This window comes from Suncus etruscus, chromosome 14 (genome assembly GCF_024139225.1).
Source record: "Suncus etruscus isolate mSunEtr1 chromosome 14, mSunEtr1.pri.cur, whole genome shotgun sequence".
In the NCBI taxonomy this organism is placed as follows: Eukaryota; Metazoa; Chordata; class Mammalia; order Eulipotyphla; family Soricidae; genus Suncus; species Suncus etruscus.
The window spans coordinates 76,556,308-76,579,502 of record NC_064861.1 but is presented as its reverse complement, the minus strand read 5'-3'; the positions used below and the strand labels follow the sequence as shown (position 1 = coordinate 76,579,502).

The following is a 23,195-nucleotide window of genomic DNA, read 5'->3' as shown; positions in this document are numbered from 1 at the left end:
CCAGAGAAGGACAACAGCTGAAAGTGTACGGGGCGATGTGTTCTTACATGCACACACATCCACCCCCACCTCCACCACAACCACACACACACACACACACACACACACACACACACACACACAGCATTCTTCTCTTCAGACATTAAACTTTACTCAGCAGTTGCTTTTTCTGGGAATAGTAACCAGATTAAAATAAACTCAGGGCTAGGAAATTGGAGCAAATAAAAACTGGTTTGGTCCACTTTTGGTCTGAGACGTTGGCTGAGAGCTGAATCGGGCTGCATGCACTCGGTTGGGAGAACAGAAACACACAATATACTGATGTTTCTGGTTGGCCCAGAAAAGATTGCAGAGCAATCTAGGTACTGAGCTATTACTCCAGGAAGAAATTTCTTTCTGGGTGGTGTATTTGAAGCAGTGATGCTGAAACTCTTGGGTTCTGCCTCATTCACACACCGTAAGAAACATTCACTGGTATTACCTCAGGGAAGCTAAATTTTACAAAGACAAACCAACAATATCAATGGCATTTGATCACAATGGGGCTTTCTCTGTACCTGCCATCAGGAGGGGATCTGCTGAATGTCTGCTCAGACTGGTTTATGGGAGATACTCATGGCAAATCACCTTCTCTGGGTGTTACAGGACTATCCCACTCCACAATGGCAGGCCCATATGATCCCCAAGATAACACCTGAGGAACACGTCCTTTTTCTCGTAAGAAAATGCGAAAACTGGAAATATGGCAAGAACCTCCAAGGGTAACCGTTTTTCTTGACTGGTATCTTAAGCTTGTCAGGTTCTTAGCCAGAGATTTCCAAGGCGAGTTTGGGGAAGCATATGGTGTTCGCCCAGTCCATATGACTGGCTGAGCGTCGACCACTACTGTTGATACAATATATCACTTTTTTCTCAATATTATGACAGCATTTGTCAATGAAAATAAAATTACTGTCAAACTTATCCTGCTAACTTACGGCACAGCCATCAGAGAAAGCCAGCACTGTGCCTTAAGCCAATAGGACCCTGTCTTTATGCTCCACCAAGATGTGGGAGAGAAAGACATTTGGGACTCTAATGCCAGCAGGGTTGGATTGCCAAGCTAACACAAGGATGGAATCTTTCTGCAGCTCCAGCTCCAAGGAAGGAGGGTACAGGGGAAAGGCGGGGTAGGGGTGAATCCTGTGGGCACACACGTAGGACAAGAGGACTTTGAAGAAAATGACACCACATGCTATATGCATTGCTGGTTAAAGGGGGAAGGCTACATCTTTATAATCAAAGATGCTCGGGTGTGTTTAAAATCTCTCACTGACATACTGAAGCGATCATATGGAAACATTTAAAGCCAAGCTGAGGTCTGAAAGGAATATCCGCTTCTGGAATCTTCACTCAGGGCCCTCCCACCACTACCTGAGATCCAAGGCGCCTTTGTGTTTCCCTACAGAGCAAGTGTATTAATAAAGAACTATTAAAGGTTTCCCAATAATCAACATTAAAGTAGGATGTTTTCTCCTGGGATCGCATTACTGGAAAATGTTTCTCAAGGAACTTTAAGGAAAAGGAAGGCTAGTGGAACTGTGGAGGGTAACAGGTATACCAGAGTGTTCATGACAGCCATCCAGCATCAACACAAACACACACACACACACACACACACACGTATACATACATGCACACATTTATACAAAGTCTTCCTCATCTTTTAGAGGAAATAGTGTCCAGGCTAACTGATAAATTGTGAGTAGGATTTTTTTCTTTTTTGTTTTTCCCTTTCTATCTTTCAGAATGAGATCTCATACTAATTTTCACAAGTAGAGAAAAGACTTGAGTAGTATCAGACTGCAGGGACACAATTAACACTAGAGAGCTGAGGACACATAGATTGGGCCTGCAAGGGTTGCTTCTTTGAGTCAAAATATTCCAGAATAAAGCAAACCTAGAAAGAGGAATAGAAAAATGCATCCTTATCATGGCTAAGCGGTCTCCATCTTTTCAAGATCACACTATGCAATTACAGTGATGAAAAGAGACGTTCAGAGAACTACTCATGATAAAATGGTACCAAGCAGAGGCCCATTCTCTGCTTTCTAAAGATTCCCAGAACTCTCCCTGGAAAAGACACCCTGGAATCACAGTGTCTGGGGTCCTGGCACACAAGTACACAGGGTTCCCTCTGTTTGCCCAGGCAGTGGTTGGGGTCATGATTTGTAAGCAAACAAAAAACATTGTCCTGTGGCATCTTCCAGCTATCTGCCAAGTCCTCAGTAGCTCATACAATAAAATGGGTTCTCTTGGGTCCTGCATCATTCTTAGGTGTCCTGTTGGCAGCGCTCAAGGGAGGCAAGTCTCCACTAAGTGGAGCAGGGCACAGAGTGGAGTGTTTCTGGCTGCCCCTTACCCCAGAGCCACAGTTTCTTGGGGGCAGCAGTGACATCAGCAATGCCTACCTTTCCCCTACTAATGGAAAGTAGACTCAGGCATTGTTGGGCATTGCTCTGTGGCAGGAACTAAATGTTGGAGATCTGTTCTAAAAGAACATCAAAAAAATGTCCTTTGCTTCTTTCTTGAAAACTCCCACCATTCACTGTAGACGTGTCCACAAACTTTGGTGGGAGGTGAAGGGGTAAGGTGAGGGAGGAAAGATTGGGCTATAGACTGGGCCAGGCACACACGGTAGGATCTGGAGGCAGCCCTGGCAAAACCCCCACAGCCAGATTTTCTTTTTCCAAACAACACAAAGAGGGGCAGTCTGGCCACATAACAAAAGCCAGTGTGGGTGGCAAGGTGACTGCACATTTCAGCTTGACTGCTCCGGTGTGGGGCTAGCACCTGATCACCAGATGCTCCAAGCAGATGGCCAGGGAGGGAGCGCCGGCTCCTGGTTGCTTCTGAAAGGTTTCAGGAGAACCAATCCAGAGAGTGGGCTGGGAGTGCCCGCTGCCTGGCCCAGCCTCCGCTCTAGGAACCTTTGCAGGATGGAGCCTGCAGCCTCTGATTCCAAGAGAGGCTTCCAAATAGCCACCACAAGGAACCAGACTCAGCCAACAGATGTCCTTTTGTCCATGGAAGCTTTTAGGGTTTCTTCTCTGGATGGTCTTCTGGAACAGGCTATGCTGCATCTGTTATCTGATCCAGAAGGTCTCAGTAAATGTGATTCATTTGCAAATTAATTTTGCAGCATGTGGCTGGGTGAGCAATAAAAAGGAGCCTGCTGGTGGCGTCTCACCTGGTCTCACCCACAGAACCAGGGTGGTGCTCCCTGTGATGTGGCCCAGGTAAGTTCTGACAATGCCTTGGCTGCCTTGGAGGTGTCAGCAGTCCTTCAGATCAGATTGGAAGAGCAGGAAGGAGGGAGGGAGGCTGTGCCAATAAGTGCCTGGAGAACAGAGGATTTTTCAAAGCTTTCTCTCAGCAGAAACTGCTGGCAGGGTCTGGAGACCAGAACTGCAAGGGAGGCTCAGCCCACACTTGTTCCTGCCTGGGTCTCCCTTCTCTTCCAGGAAACCCAGACACACAGTCAAGTTATGTGGACAATGCTGAAGTATTCCCACATACTGGACACCTTTCGGAAAACACGGGTATTGATAGCTTATCTACCAATGGACCTATTTTCTGCAAATACTCAATATAAGTAGTTCAATGATGAAAAAAGGAAGGAAGGGAGGGAGGGATGGAAGGAAGGAAGGAAAGGAGGGATGGAAGGAAGGAAAGGAGGGATGGAAAGAGGAAGGGAGGGAGGGGGAGAGAGGGAGGGAGAGAAGGAAGGAAGGAAGAAAGGAGGGAGGGAAGGAGGGAAGGAAGGAAGGAAGAAAAAAGGCAGGAAAAGAAAGAAAGAAAGAAAGAAAGAAAGAAAGAAAGAAAGAAAGAAAGAAAGAAAGAAAGAAAGAAAGAAAGAAAGAAAGAAAGAAAAGAAAGAAAGAAAGAAAAGAAAGAAAGAAAGAAGAAAGAAAGAAAGAAGAAAAAGAAAGAAAGAAAGAAAGAAAGAAAAAGAAGAGAGAAAGAAAGAAAGAATGAAAGAGAGAAAGAGAGAGAGAAAGAAAGAAAGAAAGATAAGGAAAGAAAGAAAGAAAGAAAGAAAGAAAGAAAGAGAGAAAGAAAGAAAGAAAGAAAGAAAGAAAGAAAGAAAGAGAAAGAAAGAAAGAATGAAAGAAAGAAAAGAAAGAAAGAAAGAAAGAAAGAAAGAAAGAAAGAAAGAAAAAGAAGAAGAAAGAAAGAAAGAAAGAGAGAGAGAAAGAAAGAAAAAGAAAGAAAGAAAGAAAGAAAGAAAGAAAGAAAGAAAGAAAGAAAGAAAGAAAGAAAGAAAGAAAGAAAGAAAGAAAAGAAGGAAGAGAAAGAAAGGAAATGAAAGAAGAAAGAAAGAAATGAGAGAAAGAAAGAAAGAAAGAAAGAAGAAAGAAAGAAAAGAAAGAAAGAAAGAGAAAGAAAGAAGAAGAAAGAAGAAGAAGAAAGAAAAAAGAAAGAAGAAAGAAAGAAAGAAAGAGAAAGAAGAAAAAGAAAGAAGAAAGAAAGAAAGAAGAAAGAAAGAAAGAAAGAAAAGAAAGAAAGAAAGAAAGAAAGAAAGAAAGAAAAGAAAAAGAAAGAAAGAAAGAAGGAAGAGAAGGAAGGAAGGAAGGAGAGGAAAGAAAGAAAGAAAGAAAGAAAAGAAAGAAAGAAAGAAAGAAAGAAAGAAAAGAGAAAGAAAGAAGAAAGAAAGAAAGAAAGAGAAGAGAGAGAAGAGAGAGAAGAAAGAAAGAAAGAAAGAAAGAAGAAAGAAAGAAAGAAAGAAAGAAAGAAAGAAAGAAAGAAGAAGAAGAAAGAAAAGAAGAAAGAAAGAAAGAAAGAAAGAAAGAAGAAAGAAAGAAGAAAGAAAGAAGAAGAAGAAAGAAAAAAGAAAGAAAGAAAGAAAGAGAAAGAAAGAAAGAAAGAAAGAAAAGAAAGAAAGAAGAAGAGAAGAAGAAAGAAAAGAAGAAAGAAAGAAAGAAAGGAAGGAAGGAAGGAAGGAAGGAAGGAAGGAAGGAAGGAAGGAAGGAAGGAAGAAGGAAGGAAGGAAGGAGGAAGGAAGGAAGGAGGAAGGAAGGAAGGAAGAAGGAAGGAAGGAAGGAAGGAAGGAAGGAAGGAAGGAAGAAAGAAAGAGGAGAGAGAGAAGAAAGGAAGAAAGAAAGGAGAAAGAAAGAAGAAAGGAAAGAAAGAAAGAAGAAAGAAGAAAGAAAGAAAGAGAAAGAAAGAAAAGAAAGAAAGAAAGAAAGAAAGAAAGAAAGAAAGAAAGAAAGAAAGAAAGAAAGAAAGAAAGAAAGAAAGAAAGAAAGAAAGAAAGAAAGAAAGAGCTTTAGTAGTCCCACTCTTCTTTTGCTTCACGCATTTATAGCCATAGAAATGATCTTCTATGCCATTCATTTGTTTTCAGGTTCTTGGTCTGTGTCCTCTCAGTTGAGTGGGATTTTCATAAGAGTATGTTCTTGCCTGTCCAGGTTCCCCAGAAATGTTTCATCCAGCACTGGTCAACATGCAGTGCCTATGAATCACTGCATATTTCTCTCTGTCTCTGCCCTATCCAGCTGCTGCACTCCTGGCCTGCTGTGCCCACCCCCACCCACCCCTGTCTTTAGAGCACTGGCAAAGATGAAGATGGTGGTCCTCCCTGAAAGGGTAACAATTTTCCAAGTCTACACCATCTTACAGGGTCATGTTTGTTTTGTGTTTCTGTTTTTCCATGTGCTGGGGTAATTCTTGGTTGTACTCAGGTAGCATGTGGTACTAGGGATGGAACCTATGGTTCCTCCATGTCAAGCTCTCACTCATTTTATTCTTTTGTGCCATCTCTTTGGCCCTGTACCTTCCCACAATCTGGATATAATGGGCACCTCTCACTGGCGCAGAGAAGCAAGAATAGGGCCTGTTCACTGTTTTGACATTTCCAGGTCCAGGTGCTCTGAATCCCCCAAGAGTCCCCAAGCTCTGGGAATAGAATTGAGAAATTTGGAGTAATAAAACTAGTTTATAGTGTCTCTGAAGAGTTGATGAGCTTTCTCAAAAGCCCTGCTGATTCTCAAGCAGGCCCAGAGGCTGTGACAGTTGGGAACGCCCATAGCTGTCCTTTACTAAGGTAGTAGGCAGGCTAGTTCAGCAGCATTGTGTCCTTGGGCCACTTACTTAACCTCTCTGACCTTCATTTGTAGCAAGAGTTCTCAGGAGATGCACTTCATAGGAATGTTTGGGAGCTCTGTAAATTAATTCTTGTCAGTGCTTAGCCCAGTGTCTGGCACTGAGCAAAGAATGATTCCTTTTACTTTTACCTCTTCCCCACCCTATGCCAAGAATTCAGAAGATTTTGCCCTAACCTATGGTCTGTAGTGGATTCTAGCTTCTCAAGTGCAAGTGGAGGCAGTTTGGTCTCTATGGGGGCTTGGGAGGATGGGAGGGGAGAAGGGGTAGCGCTGGGACAAGCAGGTGGCTTCGAGAACCCCAGGTGGCACAGGGCTGCTGAGCCAGCCATGGAGCAGGCGCCATGCCTGGTGTCAGACCCTTGGCCCAGACTCTCCACAAGGCTGAGATTAGCCCTGCTGCCCTGGCCTGCAGCCAACACAGATCATTTCATTTGGCCTAGTTAGAATTTCCCCAGGGGTGCTAAAGATGATTCATCACTTCTGGGACACCCTCCTGGGGAGAGACTTCTACCCCAGAGGGGCCTGGTGTCCATGCCAGCCTCTTTTCCCAGGTTGTCCCCACAGGAAGTGACTGCAGGGAGGAGAGGGGCAGAGATAGAATGTTTAGAAAATCAGCAATGAAAACACCCCTCCATTGATGGCTAAGCTGAGACCAGCCCAGCCAGGAAAGAGCCTCATATGCTGAACTGCTTGAAGATGCGAGATACCACAACATCCTCGAGGGACTGAGTGTGTTGGGAGAGGGAATGCTCACGCGACCCTGGTCTCCAACAGCTCAAGTTTTACTCATCTGAACCAGGCTATGGACTCCTGCAATAAAGGGCTTTGATGTCCTTATTCACAGTTCAGAAAATGCAAGTAACCTGCTTAAGGTCACAAGACACAGGAACCTAGCAGTCCTGTCTTTCAGCTTAGAGTCTTTGGATACATGTCACTGAATACACAGAAAATCAGGAAAATTAGCCTGACAGGAGGAGTCTGCCCAGGGTAGGGAAAGGACTGAGGGCTCCAAGCCCTCAAAAGGGAATCTGGGTTGGCTCAGGAAGTAAGTCTGCCAAGTTGAAGGAATTAGCTGAGTGCCACTGCACCGGAGGATATAGACTGGGCCATGCCACTCTTTACTTCTCTCTCCCAATTTAAGCAATTGGCCAGGAAGGTGGGACTTCCTGCTTCCAGGCAGAGCTGGCCTGAAGCCCATGCAGTGGGTCCTCCTGGCTCTTTTTTGCTGCATTGAGGAATATTTGGTCTCCTCCATCAAGCCGCACATTTGGGGAGAGTTTCCAGCATCATGAGGGCAGCTTACAGTACCCACAAGGTTTCATTCTAGGAAACCTGCTTCCAAATGGCCACAGCGTACCCCCCCCCCCCCCCCAGAAGTTTGAAATTAGGATGGAGTCCTGAGGAACCTCCTTGCCAGCCCGTGCCTCTGCCAGCTCTCTTAGAAACGAACAGCTTGTATCCCCATGAAAATCAATGGATGGAACAAATTGTATTAAATTATGTAAAATGATACTAAAGAGCACTTTCTACCAGTGAAAAGAAAAAATACACCCCCCCCAAATCTTATTTTAAGAAATATGGCAAAATCATAGAAGAAAATTAGTTGGAAGGGTTGATCCGTTTTGCTGACACTGAGATCAGACACTTGCAAGCAGGGGCACAGGCGACAGGCTGAGTCACCCTTCTGCATCCGACACCTGAGTGTTATCACAGCCACAGGACTACTAGTGAACCATCCCTTCTCCATATACCAGCCACCTCTGGCAAATCCAGAAAGCCAGAATGTCCTTGACTTCTAAATGGATGTGCTTCTCATGGTTAACAACTGTAATTAGTTTTGAACTTATAGTCTAATCTCTTACCTATATGTAGGGCGAACAATCACTTAATAATATTTGCACCACTTCCATAATTTCAATTTTCTAGCAGAGCTGCCAGTTTAAAAAAAAAGTAAAAAAAATTAAATTTGGTGTTTAACAAGTCAGAAAAGTTTCTCAGTCCCCTTCTTCCAGCCTCCACTCCCAGCTCCCATTGGACTACGCAAGGATCTTGTACAAGATCTGTGGCCACCTGCATGGCATGGAAGTAGTGAGAATGGAATACAATTGTGGGGTCCCATTTCAGCTATTAGAAACATATAAAAGGGGGACAAAAGGTCGAAGAGATAATACAGTGGTAGGGTGTTTGCCTTGCAAGCAGCTGATCTGGAATGGATGGTGGGTTGAATCCTGGCATCCAATATGGTCCCCCAAGCCAGGAGCAATTTCTGAGTGCATAACCAGGAGGAACCCCTGAATGTCATGGGTATGTCCCCCCAAAAAAACATAAAAAAGGGTGAAGTAGTATACTGGGTAGAGAAAGGAGAACAGCTTTCACCTTGTTTCTCTGGACCTGCCTGGGTCTGTTTCTCCCTCAAGGCAGGCTCCTGATGTCAACCTTGCCCAATCCTAAGGATGCCACTCATCTAAATGCTTTCAAATCCCCACATTTCTCTAGCACAAAGAAAGCATACTGACTTCCAATGTCTACAACAACATATACACTATCAATAAAATAATGCTGGGTCCAGATAAATAGTACAGCTGGTTAGATGTTTGCTTTGCCTGTGGCTCACAGGGTTTGACAATTCCTGGTACCACAAATGGTTCCTTGAGCCCTATCAAAAATTATCCTTCGGTGCAAAGCCAGGAGTAAGGAGTACACTATGTGTGGCCCCAGGTAAAAAATAGATTAATAAGTAAAGTGATGTTATTTTTATAACTGCACTATTCTAAGTACTTAAAATAATACTGATCTCTTCTCCTAGCTATGACATTCTCCCCGCCCTCTTTGGCATAATTTTGAAAGGTTTGCTGGAGAAACACTAATAGGTAACGCATGAAATCAGTGGCTCAGCACATCACTTGGTCAGTGAAATGATTGGCTACTGGAAAAGTATGAGTGGAGCCAAAAAAAGTATGCCTAAAGATAGTCACAGCCCCTTTTTATACAGCTGCAGTCTACCCAGTACAGGATTTTTGCTCATCCAGTGTACAACTAGAACTCTGGCCTTATTCCCAACTGACTCTCACCTTGGATGCATTGGTTTGCTTTTACTTTAAGGCCCCAGAACTCAGTGCTCCTTCCTTTACTGCTCTGTAGCAAGCTCATAATATTGAGCTCAGACTCTCAGATATTTAGAAAAAAAATGCATCTGAAAGGATAATGTCTCTTATAGCTAATCCTGAGTACTTTGACCAGCCTCCTTCCCAAAATACCCCCTATGTAACTGACAGCATCTTAAAGTCAAAAATAATGTATGCTAGAGAAGAGCCATCACCTAGGAAGCCAGAATAATGGAGAGTGAGTGCTGCCCAGCATCAATGGACCCTCTAAGGCTTTGGTGTAGATTCCATCAGAGTGTGGGTGTACCTGGAGAGTCAGAGCAAGCATAACATCTCCCAAAGAAATGGATCCTGAGCACTTGGTGAGCCAAGCAGAAGCTTGGATACCTCATCCTAATGGTTGCATTACTTCAGCGGCCATCTTAGCACATCCAACAATGCAATGCATCAAACCTATGGTGCATTGCATACCCATATTGCAGCACGGCCTATTCAATAGCATACACCATACTCCCTATTAGAGTATACTCCAGACACACACTTCCACACATCCTACATTATAGTTCACCCCACATTTCAGCACATCACACACCCTCAGTACAGTGCAGCCTTCACTGTTCCCAGGGTTAACTGGGTCATTTTACAATTTATAATTTTACATTTTATAGATCACCCAAAGCAGTTACAAGTACAGACTGGACTCACTACAAAGTCTGAGGTCACTCTTTTATTTAGTCACACCACCAGTTTGAAACTTATTGACATGCGAATTTCACAGAGTCATTGGTTAATTCATTCACTTGTCCACACCCTGTGTATCAAGCACCCACCTGTGCAGACAGTATGCAAGTAAGTAATCAGGCTGCAGCCAAAGAGATGTGCTCCCACATGGGTGGCTTGTGGGTGTGAAGGAAAGGGCACAGGATGAGGTGGAGTACCCTGTGCTTGGGCAGGAATAGATATGTGGAGAGCTAGGAGGGTCACATGAGAAATAGATGGCAAGAGGCCGCCATGTAGGAAGGGATAGAAGGGAGTCCAGGAGGGGGTTAAATAAGGCCAAATTTTTAATGGGGTCTCCAAGGAGGTCACTTGTCTGAAGGATGTGAGAGCTGACACCCAGATGTGTGCTTAGTCAAGTAGAGCTCTGGAAGGGGAGTGATGGGTGCAAAGATAGGCCTAGACAGGATTCCTAGAGCACATCCCTGAAGCTGTGCAGACCTGAGTTGTTGCCAGGGTTGTCGGAGACCTTGGGGCTTAAACATGATTGTGACAAGATGCTGAAATATTTTATTTGGGACCAAGAAGTAAGGAATGTAGAGGCAGGTGACCTGTCAGAGAAGTAACCACACAAAAGGTTTTGGGGGGGCCTAAAATCTCACTGAGCAAGAGAGTCCCAAGATGGGTCAATAGAAGAGCTGAGGTGACCAAAAGAATCTCAGAAAAATATAAAGTGCTCCCATGGCTTGCTGACCCTCTACCACACTGCCCTGCTGCCTGTTACCAATTCCAGGAGCACCCTTCAAACATGGTAACTCCCCACATATTCCCCCTCAGGACTCCACCATAATTTCAGCAGGCCACCATGACTTCCCAATGCTGACTTGAGCCCCAGCAGCATGAGTGATGTGTGAAAGGAAGAAAGAATAACTCATCCCAACAGAGTAAAGCACAGATCAGTAAAGTAGGGGGTCCCCACTCTGTGTCACCTGAGGGCTCTATAAATTAGAGGGATGGAGGTAGAGCTTCTGGCGATGAAGAGGAAAGGGAGCTCTCCTAATTCTGTTGGTTCACAGAGTGAATTAAGCTTGAACTTTGCTGATGTCTCTGAGATTGTGTTCCCTCTAAATACCATTTAAATATATATTATTAGCCCCTTCTTTGGGCAAGTACAGCTGCTGCTGTACTTATAGCTTTTATATACAGAAAATTACCAAAACACCCAAATAAATAACAGGGAATCTATTCTCCAGTCAGCTTGAGGGTCAGCTGAAAGCCAGCAGCAATAACTAACCTTCTCCCCAGCAGTGGGAGACAGGGCCCTTTAAGTCAGGAAGTGCATGGCTAGCTTGTTTGGGTTACTAAAGGTTCTTAAATGCAGTGCCAGACACTTATTTTTAATCTTCTGTTGAAGGAATATGGATATGAATTAAAGGCCACAGCAATTATTTAAAAACTAATTCTTCAAGACAGGGAACTGGGAGAGAAGGGTCTGAGGAGAAAGAAGGGCCCGGGACACTGGGAAGGAGTGCAGAGGATGCTGTGTGGGGCCTACTTGCTCCCAGTGCAGCTTGGAAACCACACTTAAACTGAGCTCTTGCTCCCTTGCCATGTTGACCCAGCCTGTGGACTTAAAAATAACATGTTCAGGTCTGGGGCAGAGGCTGCCATGTGGAGTTTTCAAAGAAATGGTGCTTTTCAGGGGTCCTGTGAGGAAGTGAGATGTTGAATTTCAGCCTTTGGGGGTTCTCAGAGGGGTTCTCAGGCATCTAAACTGTAGCAGGAGAGGCATATAGCATACCCCCTCTGGGGTCCTTCTGAATTTGGAGATATAGAACTAAGTAAGGAGGTGTTTGGGGGACTAACTCTCCCCACTACCTCCCAAAAAAAAAACCTCTAGTCTTTTACTGCAATCAGGGGAGAGAACCATCTTATCCAATACTGTGGCTGCTTTCTTCTTGGGGACAATCCTGCGTTCTTTGGTGTCCCCAAACTCCTAAGCCTATCCTCTCACCCTCCTCTCCACAAGCATGTTAGAAGCTGTACTTCAACCCTCACCTAAAAATACTCCCGTTCAAGACAAATGTGAAATTTCTAAATGTCACCACAGAAGACGACAAGAGCAGTTATTTCCTATTTATTACAAATATTGTCTGATGCTCTGTATCTAAAGAATACTCTTGATTAGAAAGGCCCTTCCCTTTGTTCCACATTTCTAAAAATATAAAGACTACCATAAAAAAATAAAATCCTAGTACAGGTGACACAAATCTTTCCCATCAAACTTTTTAAAAATTGTGTGTGTGTGTGTGTGTGTGTGTGTGTGTGTGTGTGTGTGTGTGTGTGTGTGCCAGAATTGGGGTAGCACATCATGATGGGGATTCAAAAAGAATAATTAAAGTTCTACAGGGACATAGATCTGCCTCAGGGAGGACCTTTCATGTTGTTTTGCATTTTGTGTGTCATTCAAAAGGTTTGCAACTGGGAAATGATGTTGAACTAAAATAAGACAAGAACACATTGACAGAAATTATAGCCTGTCCAATGAGTTGACACCCCTTTAGACAGCTCACCACGACGGCTCTGCAGCCACCACTGCTCTGCATATGGGTGACATTTAGACACTGCACGGTGGCACATGGAAGAGTCATCTTGGAAAGGGGTGTGTGTGTGCATGCCCTCCCCCCCCGGAAGGCAGAGGGAGGAGCTGCAAATCACCTGGCACCTGTGCACTTACCTGATGGGCAAAGGGAGGTAGAGCTAAGGGACTCCATTGGCCGCACTGAAAACCCAGCTGCTTTATTTACTTTAGACTCAGATTTGGGTGAGTTGGGGGTTAATATTGGAAGCCACATTCAGATTTCTGGAAGTTTCACTTTCAGATTCAGATGGCTGGCTTCCTAGTATGTGTTGGGAAAAGTGACCAGCATTCCCTACTGATGGACGATCCCACAGGATCAGGCATGTCCCGTAAGGCCATAAGCTTCTCTCCACTTCTCCTCAGTCTCCACCACTCTCTATTGGCCCTGTCGAGGAGACTGAGTGGCAGCCAGCATTTATTCCTCCACTTGCAGTGTTCATTTTATTATGGTAAAGTAACATTTCTAGGAAGTGATATTGTTTCTAAGATAAAAGAAGATGAAGATATAAAGTTTATAAAAGAACCAACTGATTCTTGCCTTGAAGAAAGATATCACTCTTTTTGGGGGGAGGTAAAGAGCACCCTACTCCTCATGTACATAGAAATATCAAGGCCACTCCACTGTTCATGTCACTCGCCTGACAACTATGTGCATTTATTTATTCAATAAATATTTACTGAACATCGACTCTGGGCCAGCATCTGCTCTAAGTACCAGGGAAACAGCAGCTAGTAAAGCAAACAAGATTTTTTTTGTCCCCCTCCCCCGGAACAGCCTTCCATCAAGGAGAGGCAGGAAATTAAATACAGCAAACTGAGAAATAAAAGGTTAGAAAGTGAAAAAGTTGGGGGAGGGGTGAGCAGACTAGATAAATGTTGATAGGAGTGTATGGACTGGGTAGTGACTTGGAAGATGCATTTTTGAAGTTTTGTGGGTTTTTGATGTTTCTGCTTTGGCAAATTCTTCCAAATCTCCTTCTGCAGGAATCGTTCCATAGTACCTGATCTTTAGATCACTCACTGCTCTAGGAGATTGTAGCACTCATGGAAGGATATATACAAAAATAAGAAACATATACCCAGTTCCTAGGGGGTCCTGGCTCCTTCCTGAGCACAGCATGGAAAGCAGATTCCCTGCTCTTTAGGTGCTAAATCTAATCTGGAGATAAGACAAGTACATAAATTACTCTCATAGCAAGGAGAAAATGCCGAACAGCACAAAATTGGGGAGACAAGGGTTGACACCTAAACTTGAGAAGAAAGGCAGAAGTTGTAACTAGAACAGGAAAGAAGACATCTGCTGGACTGAGAACCTTTCTTTTTTACTCAGGGCCTGCTCAAATTGCCCTCCGTGCCAATCCCTACAAGATAGAGGGGGAACTCCTCATTCTGCACTCAAGGCCTCAGTTTTTCCCATCCCAATGCTTCTACTTCCCTATCCTTCAGTCTTTTTTTCTTTAAGGAAAAGTCTTTGCTAATAATGATTCCATAAAGAGCCATCAGAAATATTACTGCCAAAAATGATAGAGAATATAAACCAAGAGATGAATTTCTCCAGAAAAGGATAGGAGCATGGCAGAATATGCTATGCATAATGCTCAATTTCAAATGCAATGAAGGAAATAGAATCTCTTGGAGACAAATCATAAGGAGGAGACAAAGAATAAAAATATGAATGATTAAAAAGGATCATAAAATAATAGAAGAAACAAATAACTCTACCTTTTTACCAAAAAGAAAAAAATACAGGAAGAGAGAGGAGTTGAGATAGGAGGAAGGAAGGAGAGAAGGAAGAAGGAAGGACGGAAGGAAGGAAGACAGCTTTTTACAAATAAAAGTCCTAAAGAGAGATGAAGTTATTCAACACTGCTGACAACACATATATGTGGATGAAAGTATTGAGAACATAAAATTAAATAAAGTTTAAAATACAAGGGCAAAAATTAATTAACAAGAGAAAAAACAAATAAACATATATGAAGTAATGAACATCATAAAGATACTAAAAGTCAAAGATATAATGAAAGAAAACTGTCCTCAAATAGAGGAATAGAATCCTTAAATTGAAAAGGACACTGAGCAGCGGGGATGGTGAGACATTTTAGAATTCAAAATTAATCAATAAAATCCTATGGATTCCATATATTATGACAACAGGAAGCAAACTAAGTAATAGAGAAAAATAAAAACAAAATGTTTAGGTAACTAGAGTTTAAGTGCTAATTAAACTTTAAATACTAGATATTTTAAATACAAGTTGTAATAGCAAATATACAAACACAATTATGAAATATAACAAAAGACACTACAAACAAAAAAAGACAAAGATAAATTAAAACATAGATATAAATATCCATATATCATCAATTAATAGTGATTAAAATTAGGATTAGTAAAAATAATATGAACACATATTAAAAAAGAAAGTAGGATTTTTATAATCTTGTCAGGTAAATTTAAATTTAAGGCAAAAACATTTAGCTAGATAGAAAGGCACACAATAATGATTAATTGAAAATAGAAAAATTACAAATTACAAACCAAAATTACAAACCAAAAATTCATGAAACTAATCAAAACAAAAAAAACAAGCATTTATTAAAAAATGAGGATTACTAAAAATTGTAATGATACTCTCAGTCATATATCAAGCAGATAAAAATTAGAAAAGATGTATGAAAAAGTAATAAAATTGACAAGTTAAATATCATGAAGATCTATCAAATTCTATTCTCATAAAATAGAAAAGTGTTCTTTTCAGAACATAAAAGGAGCAACAGAACACAAGAAAATCTGGCTCATGACAAAACTTGAAACGGATCATAGTCTCTAAGGAATATATATGTTTTATTTAGATTTCCACAACCAAAATAAAACAAACCAAAATTTTTACAGCTTTTTAAAAATAAAAGTTATTCCAGAATAAAATGAAAATTAAAAGAAAAATTGAGGCATTTCTGATTAAAAAATAATTGTATGTCAAAGAAAGTAGAAGCTCAATATGGAGAAAATCATAACCTTTGATACTAAGGCTTATTTTTAAAAAAGGCAAGAAAAAGCATAAGCTAAGCATAAAATTCACAATGTAGAGAGAAACCAAATATATTAAAATAGGAAAGTATACTGATATATACAAATATACTAAAATATTAAAGTAACAGCAGGCATGAAACAAAGCCATCTAACAAATATGGATCTTAGTGAGCAGGAAGCATAATAGAAGAATAAGTATCCCTTAGTGATTCTCAGCTAGAAAATGCTTGATCCCCCTGTCGCTTGTTCAAAATCTGGAAAAAAATTTGGATCCTCACAGTTGGGAAGCTGATAGGCACCTGTGAGCAGAGCAGTGGTCACTGTTAAACATCCTGCCTATCCAGATTCCCAATAGCCCAGAACTACCCTGCCTGAACTATGATGCAGCTGAGCTTGAGAAACTCAAAATAGTTTGAAAAATTATCATAGGGGAGCTCCAAATTATAGCATCAGAAATAATAATGTGACTATAGCCACTGATAACAAAAACTCACAAAGATATATATATATATATATATATATATATATATATATATATATATAAATGAAAGAATGGAACAATTTATTTTGTGCAAACTTATTTATGTAGATTAAATGGACACTTTTATGAAAATAGAAATTACCAAAGTTGAGCCCAGGAGAAAAAGAATTTAAACAGACCCATTACAGAAAAAGAAAACATTGAGAACTGGAGTTGTCAGAGAGCTCTCAGAATTGTGAGAGGCCCAGATGTTTTCACAGGTTCATTCTATCAATCCTTCCAAAGACAGATGATACCAATGCTATTTTAACTGTTCAAGAGCTTAAAAATGGAAATCAATGTTCTTTTATTTTGTGAAGGTGATATAACACAGATACCAAAACCAAACGAAGATATGGAGAAAAAGGGCACACTTTTGAAGAGCCATTCCACAAATCCTAAGAATTGCCCTAAAATGGAGACTTCTGGGGTTAGAGCTGGTAGGGCATCTGTATTGCACAAGGTTGATCCAAGTTTTATCTTCAGCACCCTTGTGCTCCCCTGAGCACTATCAGGAGTGATCCTTGAGTACCGAGCCAGGAGTAAGCCCTGAGCACAGACAGACATAATTGCATCTCAAAAAGACTAACAGGCATCAATCAAATAAATTTTGATTTCTAAAATTAAAAGATGCTTTAATATAATAAAATATACTAACATAAGTCACCAATTTTAATATTTTAGATAGAATGGAAAAATACCTGATTGTGCTCATAAGTCCACAAGATCCATTTATAAATTTAAATACAAATTCTTGATTAACATAAATAGATAATCAGCCAAATCATCAGAAAAGGATGTTTCTGGAACGTCCACCTATCAAGATATATCATGAGAAAATGTTCAAAGCCACATATGTCACACTCAGAAGCAGGATATGCACACCACATGGTTTCGAATACTTTTCACAAACATATTAGTTATGCAATAAAAAAGGAGGGAAAATATGAAAGCCTAAATATTTTTTAAAAGAGGAGAGTTTGTGCTTGCTTCGGCAGCACATATACTAAAAAATTGGAACGATACAGAGAAGATTAGCATGGCCCCTGCGCAAGGATGACACGCAAATTCGTGAAGCGTTCCATATTTTTAAAAAAAAAAAAAAAAAGAGGAGAGTTTATTATTATTTTCAGGTAATCTGGTTTTAGACCAGAATGCTTATGAGAAACTACAGAGGAAAAGGAAAAAAAGGAAAAGAAATAATGGGACAACTCAGCAAGATTGAAAAATGAATATATATATGTATATATATATACAGAGATTAGGAATTTTGATTAGCTCAAACAATTACCAATAAAAATATTTAGAGAAAAAATTTGATTTTAAATGCCACCTGAGGAAGAGACAGCAGCAGAGCAAGGATGAGAGAGAAGAGGAGAGAATACTTGGATGAAACCCCAATATAAACGTGGAGATCAATATAAAAAAAAATAAAAGCAAACAGCTGCTTAAGATGACTGAGCAACAGAAACAGTAAATCCCATTTTGCTGTGGAACATTCCACTCTAGAAAGTCATAATGTTAATAATCCATTTTCCATATACAAATGTCTGCATTTGCTCATCCCCTTCTGTTGAATGTTTTAAGAGAAGAACAATTTTTAAACTGTGACTAAAGATTTATATAAAAATAAACATTAAACTAGTGAAGTTCTAAATTAGAAAAAGAATGATCCTTGCCAGATTCTACACTGTATTAGGAAATCATCAATACATTTAAAAATAGTTGCATACATATTAGAGAGGTCAACTGGGTTAAAAAGAGTACAAAAATGTACATGAGAATTTAATAAATTATAGAGATAACTTTTTTATCAGTGATAAGTAGAACTACCTAATCACTCTTATTTAAGTCAAATAATATTACTACGGTGTTGGGAGAAGATAAAATTGTAAAACTGGAGCCCTACCTCACTTCTTACACCAAAATAAAATTTAAATGATTAAAGATCTAAAATGCAAAGGATAATAATAATAACAATGAATGATAATAATAATAATACAACATGGAGGTTTGTATGAAATCTAGGAGTAAGTCACAGAAGTCATAATATGACAGATAAATCTAATTGTAAAAAATCCTCATTATGATAAAAATTCTAAACAAAATCAAAAGGCATATGACAAACTGGGAAAAATATTTATAACACAAATGACAGAAAAAGGGCTAATTTTCTTAATATATAATAAGCTCTTGCAAATCAGTGAGAAAGATATCAATCATTCAATAGAAAAAAATGGGCAAATGATATGAAAAGGCAATTCACAGAGAAAGAAATATAAATGACTTATAAACATATGGAAAGATGTTCGATGTCAGTCATAATTAAAGACATGCAAATAGAAACAATGGGAAGCCATGAGAGAGGCAAAGGTTTCCATCTTCACCCAGAGCTGCTACTGCTCAGAATTTGTTCTGTAGTAATTTATAGGAATTTTTCTATTTATCACTGAAGGTGGCCAGTAGTAATAGAAAAAAAATGTAGCTAGTGGATGCATATGTTTATCTATGAATACATGGGCTTAATTATTTATCCACAGAGGACTATGGATTATGGTAGATCTTTAGAATGAAAGGAGGAACTCTGCAATTATGAACCAAAACATAAGAGATGTGAAAATATATGCATGATATATTGATATGGAGTGAAGCAAGGCATAGGACCATTAATCCGGTATGTTTCTATGTGTGTTTTAAAATGAATAAATATAACCATACATTTGCATAGAAAGTATGTTAATATATACACATTATCCAATGTGACTATTAGAATGATAGGACTAAGAGTTTGGGAAATAGGGATGTTCCCATCTCTTTTTATAAGGTGTACCCTTTTGTGCACCTTTAGTTTTATTTTACTAAATGCATAGATTAAAAGACACAAAAATCCTTGCCAAGCTTTCAGAAACATATACAGACATATAGTCAAAGTTGTGGCAATTTTTAGTAACAAAGTAAAAATGATAGATTTATGACTCATACGAAAAAATACAAATCAATTAGTCCACCTTAATTAAAAATTTGAAGAATGAGAGAGAAGGAGCATCTTTTCCTTACAGAATAATTCAAATTTAATATATGTAGATAGGCCAGTCATATGACTCAAATAGTGGAGCATTTACATTGCATGTGCAAAGCCTTGGACTTAAATATCAGCACTACATGGTCCACCAATGTACATATACATAAATATGCATATATATATATATATATATATATATATATAGAGAGAGAGAGAGAGAGAGAGAGAGAGAGAGAGAGAGAGAGAAATGTGGAAGTGGAGTGGGGCCAGGGGGATAATACAGTGGGTAAGGCATTTGCTTCGATCCCTAGCATCACATATGTTCCCTTGAGCACTGTCAGTATTTAAGTCTAAGTGCTTCTGAATGTACTTCCCAAATTTTTAAAAAATAGACTAAAGAGGTAAAACATCACAGTTAGACCAACAAAATAATAATTTAATAGGCACTAAAGTAAATAAAATTATTGAGCAAAAGTTGAATATTATCTCCAATTATCTCTCTACATAACTTTTTTTTACATTGTATCCTCCATTTTGTGGTGCTCAGAACTTACTCCTAACATGGCTCAGAGGACTAACAGAGGTGGTGTAGGGAACTATCCTGGGTTAGCCTTAAGCTAGGCAAATGACTATCTTTTTTTATTTTTTTTTATTATTTTTTTGTTTTGTTTTGTTTTCGGGTCACACTTCCAGGGGTTACTCCTGGCTTTGAGCTCAGAAATCGCTCCTGGCAGCTTGGGGGACCATATAGAATGCTGGAGATCCAGCCCGGTTGGCCACATGGAAGGCAAACGCCCTATCCACCATACTATCGCTCTGACCCCCATCTTACCATCTTAACTGCAGTATCATCTGTCTGGCCCAATGATGCTTCTTTATTACAAAGGAAAAGCAAATTATCACAATGATCCTACAAATTAGAAAATTCAAAAACATCCCTGAACCTAGTTATAGGAAGCTGTCCTCACCATCAAGAGCTCTGTGAGTCTCTTGACCCTTGGTTCTGTCTCAGAGCATTTTCTGTCTAAGGTACATAAAATCAATTGAAATGTTTTGTTTAGTTTTTGTTTTTGGTTTCCACCCAGCAGAGCTCAGGGATTACTCCCAGCTCCTCACTCAGAAATCGCTCCTGGCAGCTTCTGGGGACCATATGGGATGCCAAGGATCGAACCTGAGCCAGCCGTGTGCAAGGCAAATGCCCTATCCACTGTGCTATCACTCTAGCCCAATCAATTAAATTCTTAAAAAAAAATCTGAAAGGCGGGGCCAGCGAGGTGGTGCTAGAGGTAAGGTGTCTGCCTTGCAAGCGGTAGCCAAGGAAGGACCGCGACTGCGGTTCGATCCCCCGGCTTCCCACATGATCCCCCCAAGCCAGAGGCAATTTCTGAGCGCTTAGCCAGACGTAACCCCTGAGCAACAAATGGGTGTGGCCTGAAAACAAAACAAAAAAAAAATCTGAAAGGCAAACCAAATAAGGGGATGTTTACAAAGCAACTGACCCAGACCTTCCAGTAATGTTCAAGTCATGAAAGATAGGATCAGAGCAATAATGACCAAGAATAGTTCATTATTGGAGGAAACTCATATGTCCAATCCTGAATATCAGAATTTAAAGTAAAAGCAGATAAGGAAATTTTAATAATTTTCTAGATATTAATTAATGATATAGCTTTAATATTTTTCATAATTAAGCTCAGACAATTCAAGATTTTGCATTTAATACTATTTCTACAGCGTTTTCTAAGTCATATTATTTCAAAATAATAGGTAGAAAGTAAATTAAAATTTTGTCTAGTAGTCTAATTGATAAAAATGAGTGAAATGCAAGAAAACGAACAGGTCTCAGCATTCAAACCTGGTGGGAAATTCCAAAGAAATTCTCTTTTTCCTGCTCATTGGAAGATTAGAAGGTTTGTATATGTCTCACTAACACTTCAAACTCAGTAGTACTAGTGAAAGGTAATAAGATACTTACTTTTCCTGGCAAAAATTTCCTTGGAAATTGGGTGAGTTCCTCAGGATTGGGAAGTGTTGGTGTATAGTCTCAAAAGTCTGATTCTTAGTCTTCAATGGAAATACTTAGACTTAAAGGAAAAGGTTTTCTATTCCACCATTGTCTCAAGACCTTGCTAGGTTTGGAGAGCCATTAAGATTTGGATTACAGACGTATCTGTGCTTCACTTGAATGATCTTAAAAGGAAATTTCACTATTTCCCAATCTGTAAAATCTGCAGGGCAAAAGGGTTAAAAAATGGCTCCCGAAAGCTCTCCATCAATAAGAGAGTAAGCACCTTTCAGGATCCCCCAGTCCTCAGAGGGAAGGAAAAGGCATCTTCAAGTCAATGCACAATCTCTGAGAGCTGAAATAAGCATAGTAAAATGCCAAGTCCAAACAGCAAGAGGATGTCGGTGCATTGGAGCCTTGACTCCCAGCTCCCAGGGCTGCCACCAGTTCATGCTTAAGAGATGAAAATTATTTTGAAAACCAAGGCCAAAGGCCACAGGCATATATTTGCAGCAGATTATTGACATGAGTGTGCCATGGACCTAGCCAATCAGAAAGTAATTTTATAAACACTGTTATTAAACAGAAGGGCAATTACTTTAAGTACTGGAAAAATGTCAGGGTCATACATGAATTTTGTGGGTATCACATTTTATTTGACACTCAGTGGATCAATGACTCCAAGGAAATTTATTCAGAAATAATATACACCATGTCACTAACCTTCAAGTTAAACCTTCCGTATACAGACTATCCAAGTTTAGAGAGAGAAATAATTTTTGATTTATTCAATTTACTAAGGATCCAGAAATGCATTCTGAGCACTTTGTACATAAAAGTATGGAAGTAATTAAGGATTGTGTGGCATGGTTTATATGACTGCATTTAAGAAAGGAACATTTTCTTTCTGTCTTTGTCAAGTGTACAAGCACAAAGTTCTAATTCACTGCGGTAAGTGTCAAAGGGGCATGGGGGGGGGAGAGTTTCTAAAGATGCTGTTGGTAAACCATAAACAACTATCACATGAGTGGAGGGAAGGGAGCAAAGGGTCTCTAGGAGCTGGTCCTACTTCTCCTCTTGAAGAGCATATTTTTTGCCATCAAGTATCCAGAGAGTTTATTCCTCCACAGCAGAGTTTGGAATGGCTCCTAGTGGCCCCAGGGTGCTCCACCCCTTTCTTCTACCAGCTAGCAACATCCAGTAGAATTTGTATGAATAGTGTGAATTTGTATGTATAGTAGCAGGAATGCCAGTATGCATGAAGGCCCTCAATAAAGATGGAGGTAAGAGGAGTGAGCACCAAGTTCTCTGAGGTGAGCAAGCAAAGTGAATGTCAAGAGCAGAAATTTCTCAAGATTTGATGCTGTTTGGTAGAGACTGACTTTGACAGGCGGTGGTACTCACCACTATACTAAAGAAGAGGATGATATAGAGACTGACTTTGATAAATTTCAGAATAATGAATCTATGGAGCATGTGGACTTTTGAGTCCTCATCAGCACCTCTTTATGCACAAGTATGGCAGTGGGTGATTAGATATGCCATAGGGGCAAGTCCTCAAGGGCAAGTAGAACAGGGGTCATCGGAGGAGGGTTGGCCTGAGAGCCACATGTCTAGAAAACTGAGTTTGTTTGATGATAACATGTGACTTTTTCTTCCAGTATGAACAGCTAAGCTTCCACACTGCTCCTGACTCACATAAAAATAAGAGAGATACAAGAGCCACCCACTGAGTGGGAGAAACTATTCACCCAATACCCATCAGATAAGGGGCTAATCTCCAAAATATATAAGGCACTGACAGAACTTTACAAGAAAAAAACATCTAATCCCATCAAAAAATGGGGAGAAGAAATGAACAGACACTTTGACAAAGAAGAAATACAGATGGCCAAAAGACACATGAAAAAGTGCTCCACATCACTAATCATCAGGGAGATGCAAATCAAAACAATGATGAGATACCACCTCACACCCCAGAGAATGGCACACATCACAAAGAATGAG

At 40.2% G+C, this 23,195-nt stretch overlaps 1 protein-coding gene and 1 non-coding gene across 4 annotated transcripts in view; one reads left to right on the top strand and one right to left on the bottom strand.

Moving 5' to 3' along the window:
- Window positions 1-23,195, bottom strand: part of ZNF536 (zinc finger protein 536) — a 459,071-nt gene that overhangs the window by 73,823 nt on the left and 362,053 nt on the right. The window lies entirely within an intron of this gene.
- Window positions 17,144-17,252, top strand: LOC126029023 (U6 spliceosomal RNA). The gene has a single exon (XR_007502684.1). It is a non-coding gene; the product is annotated as a U6 spliceosomal RNA (small nuclear RNA).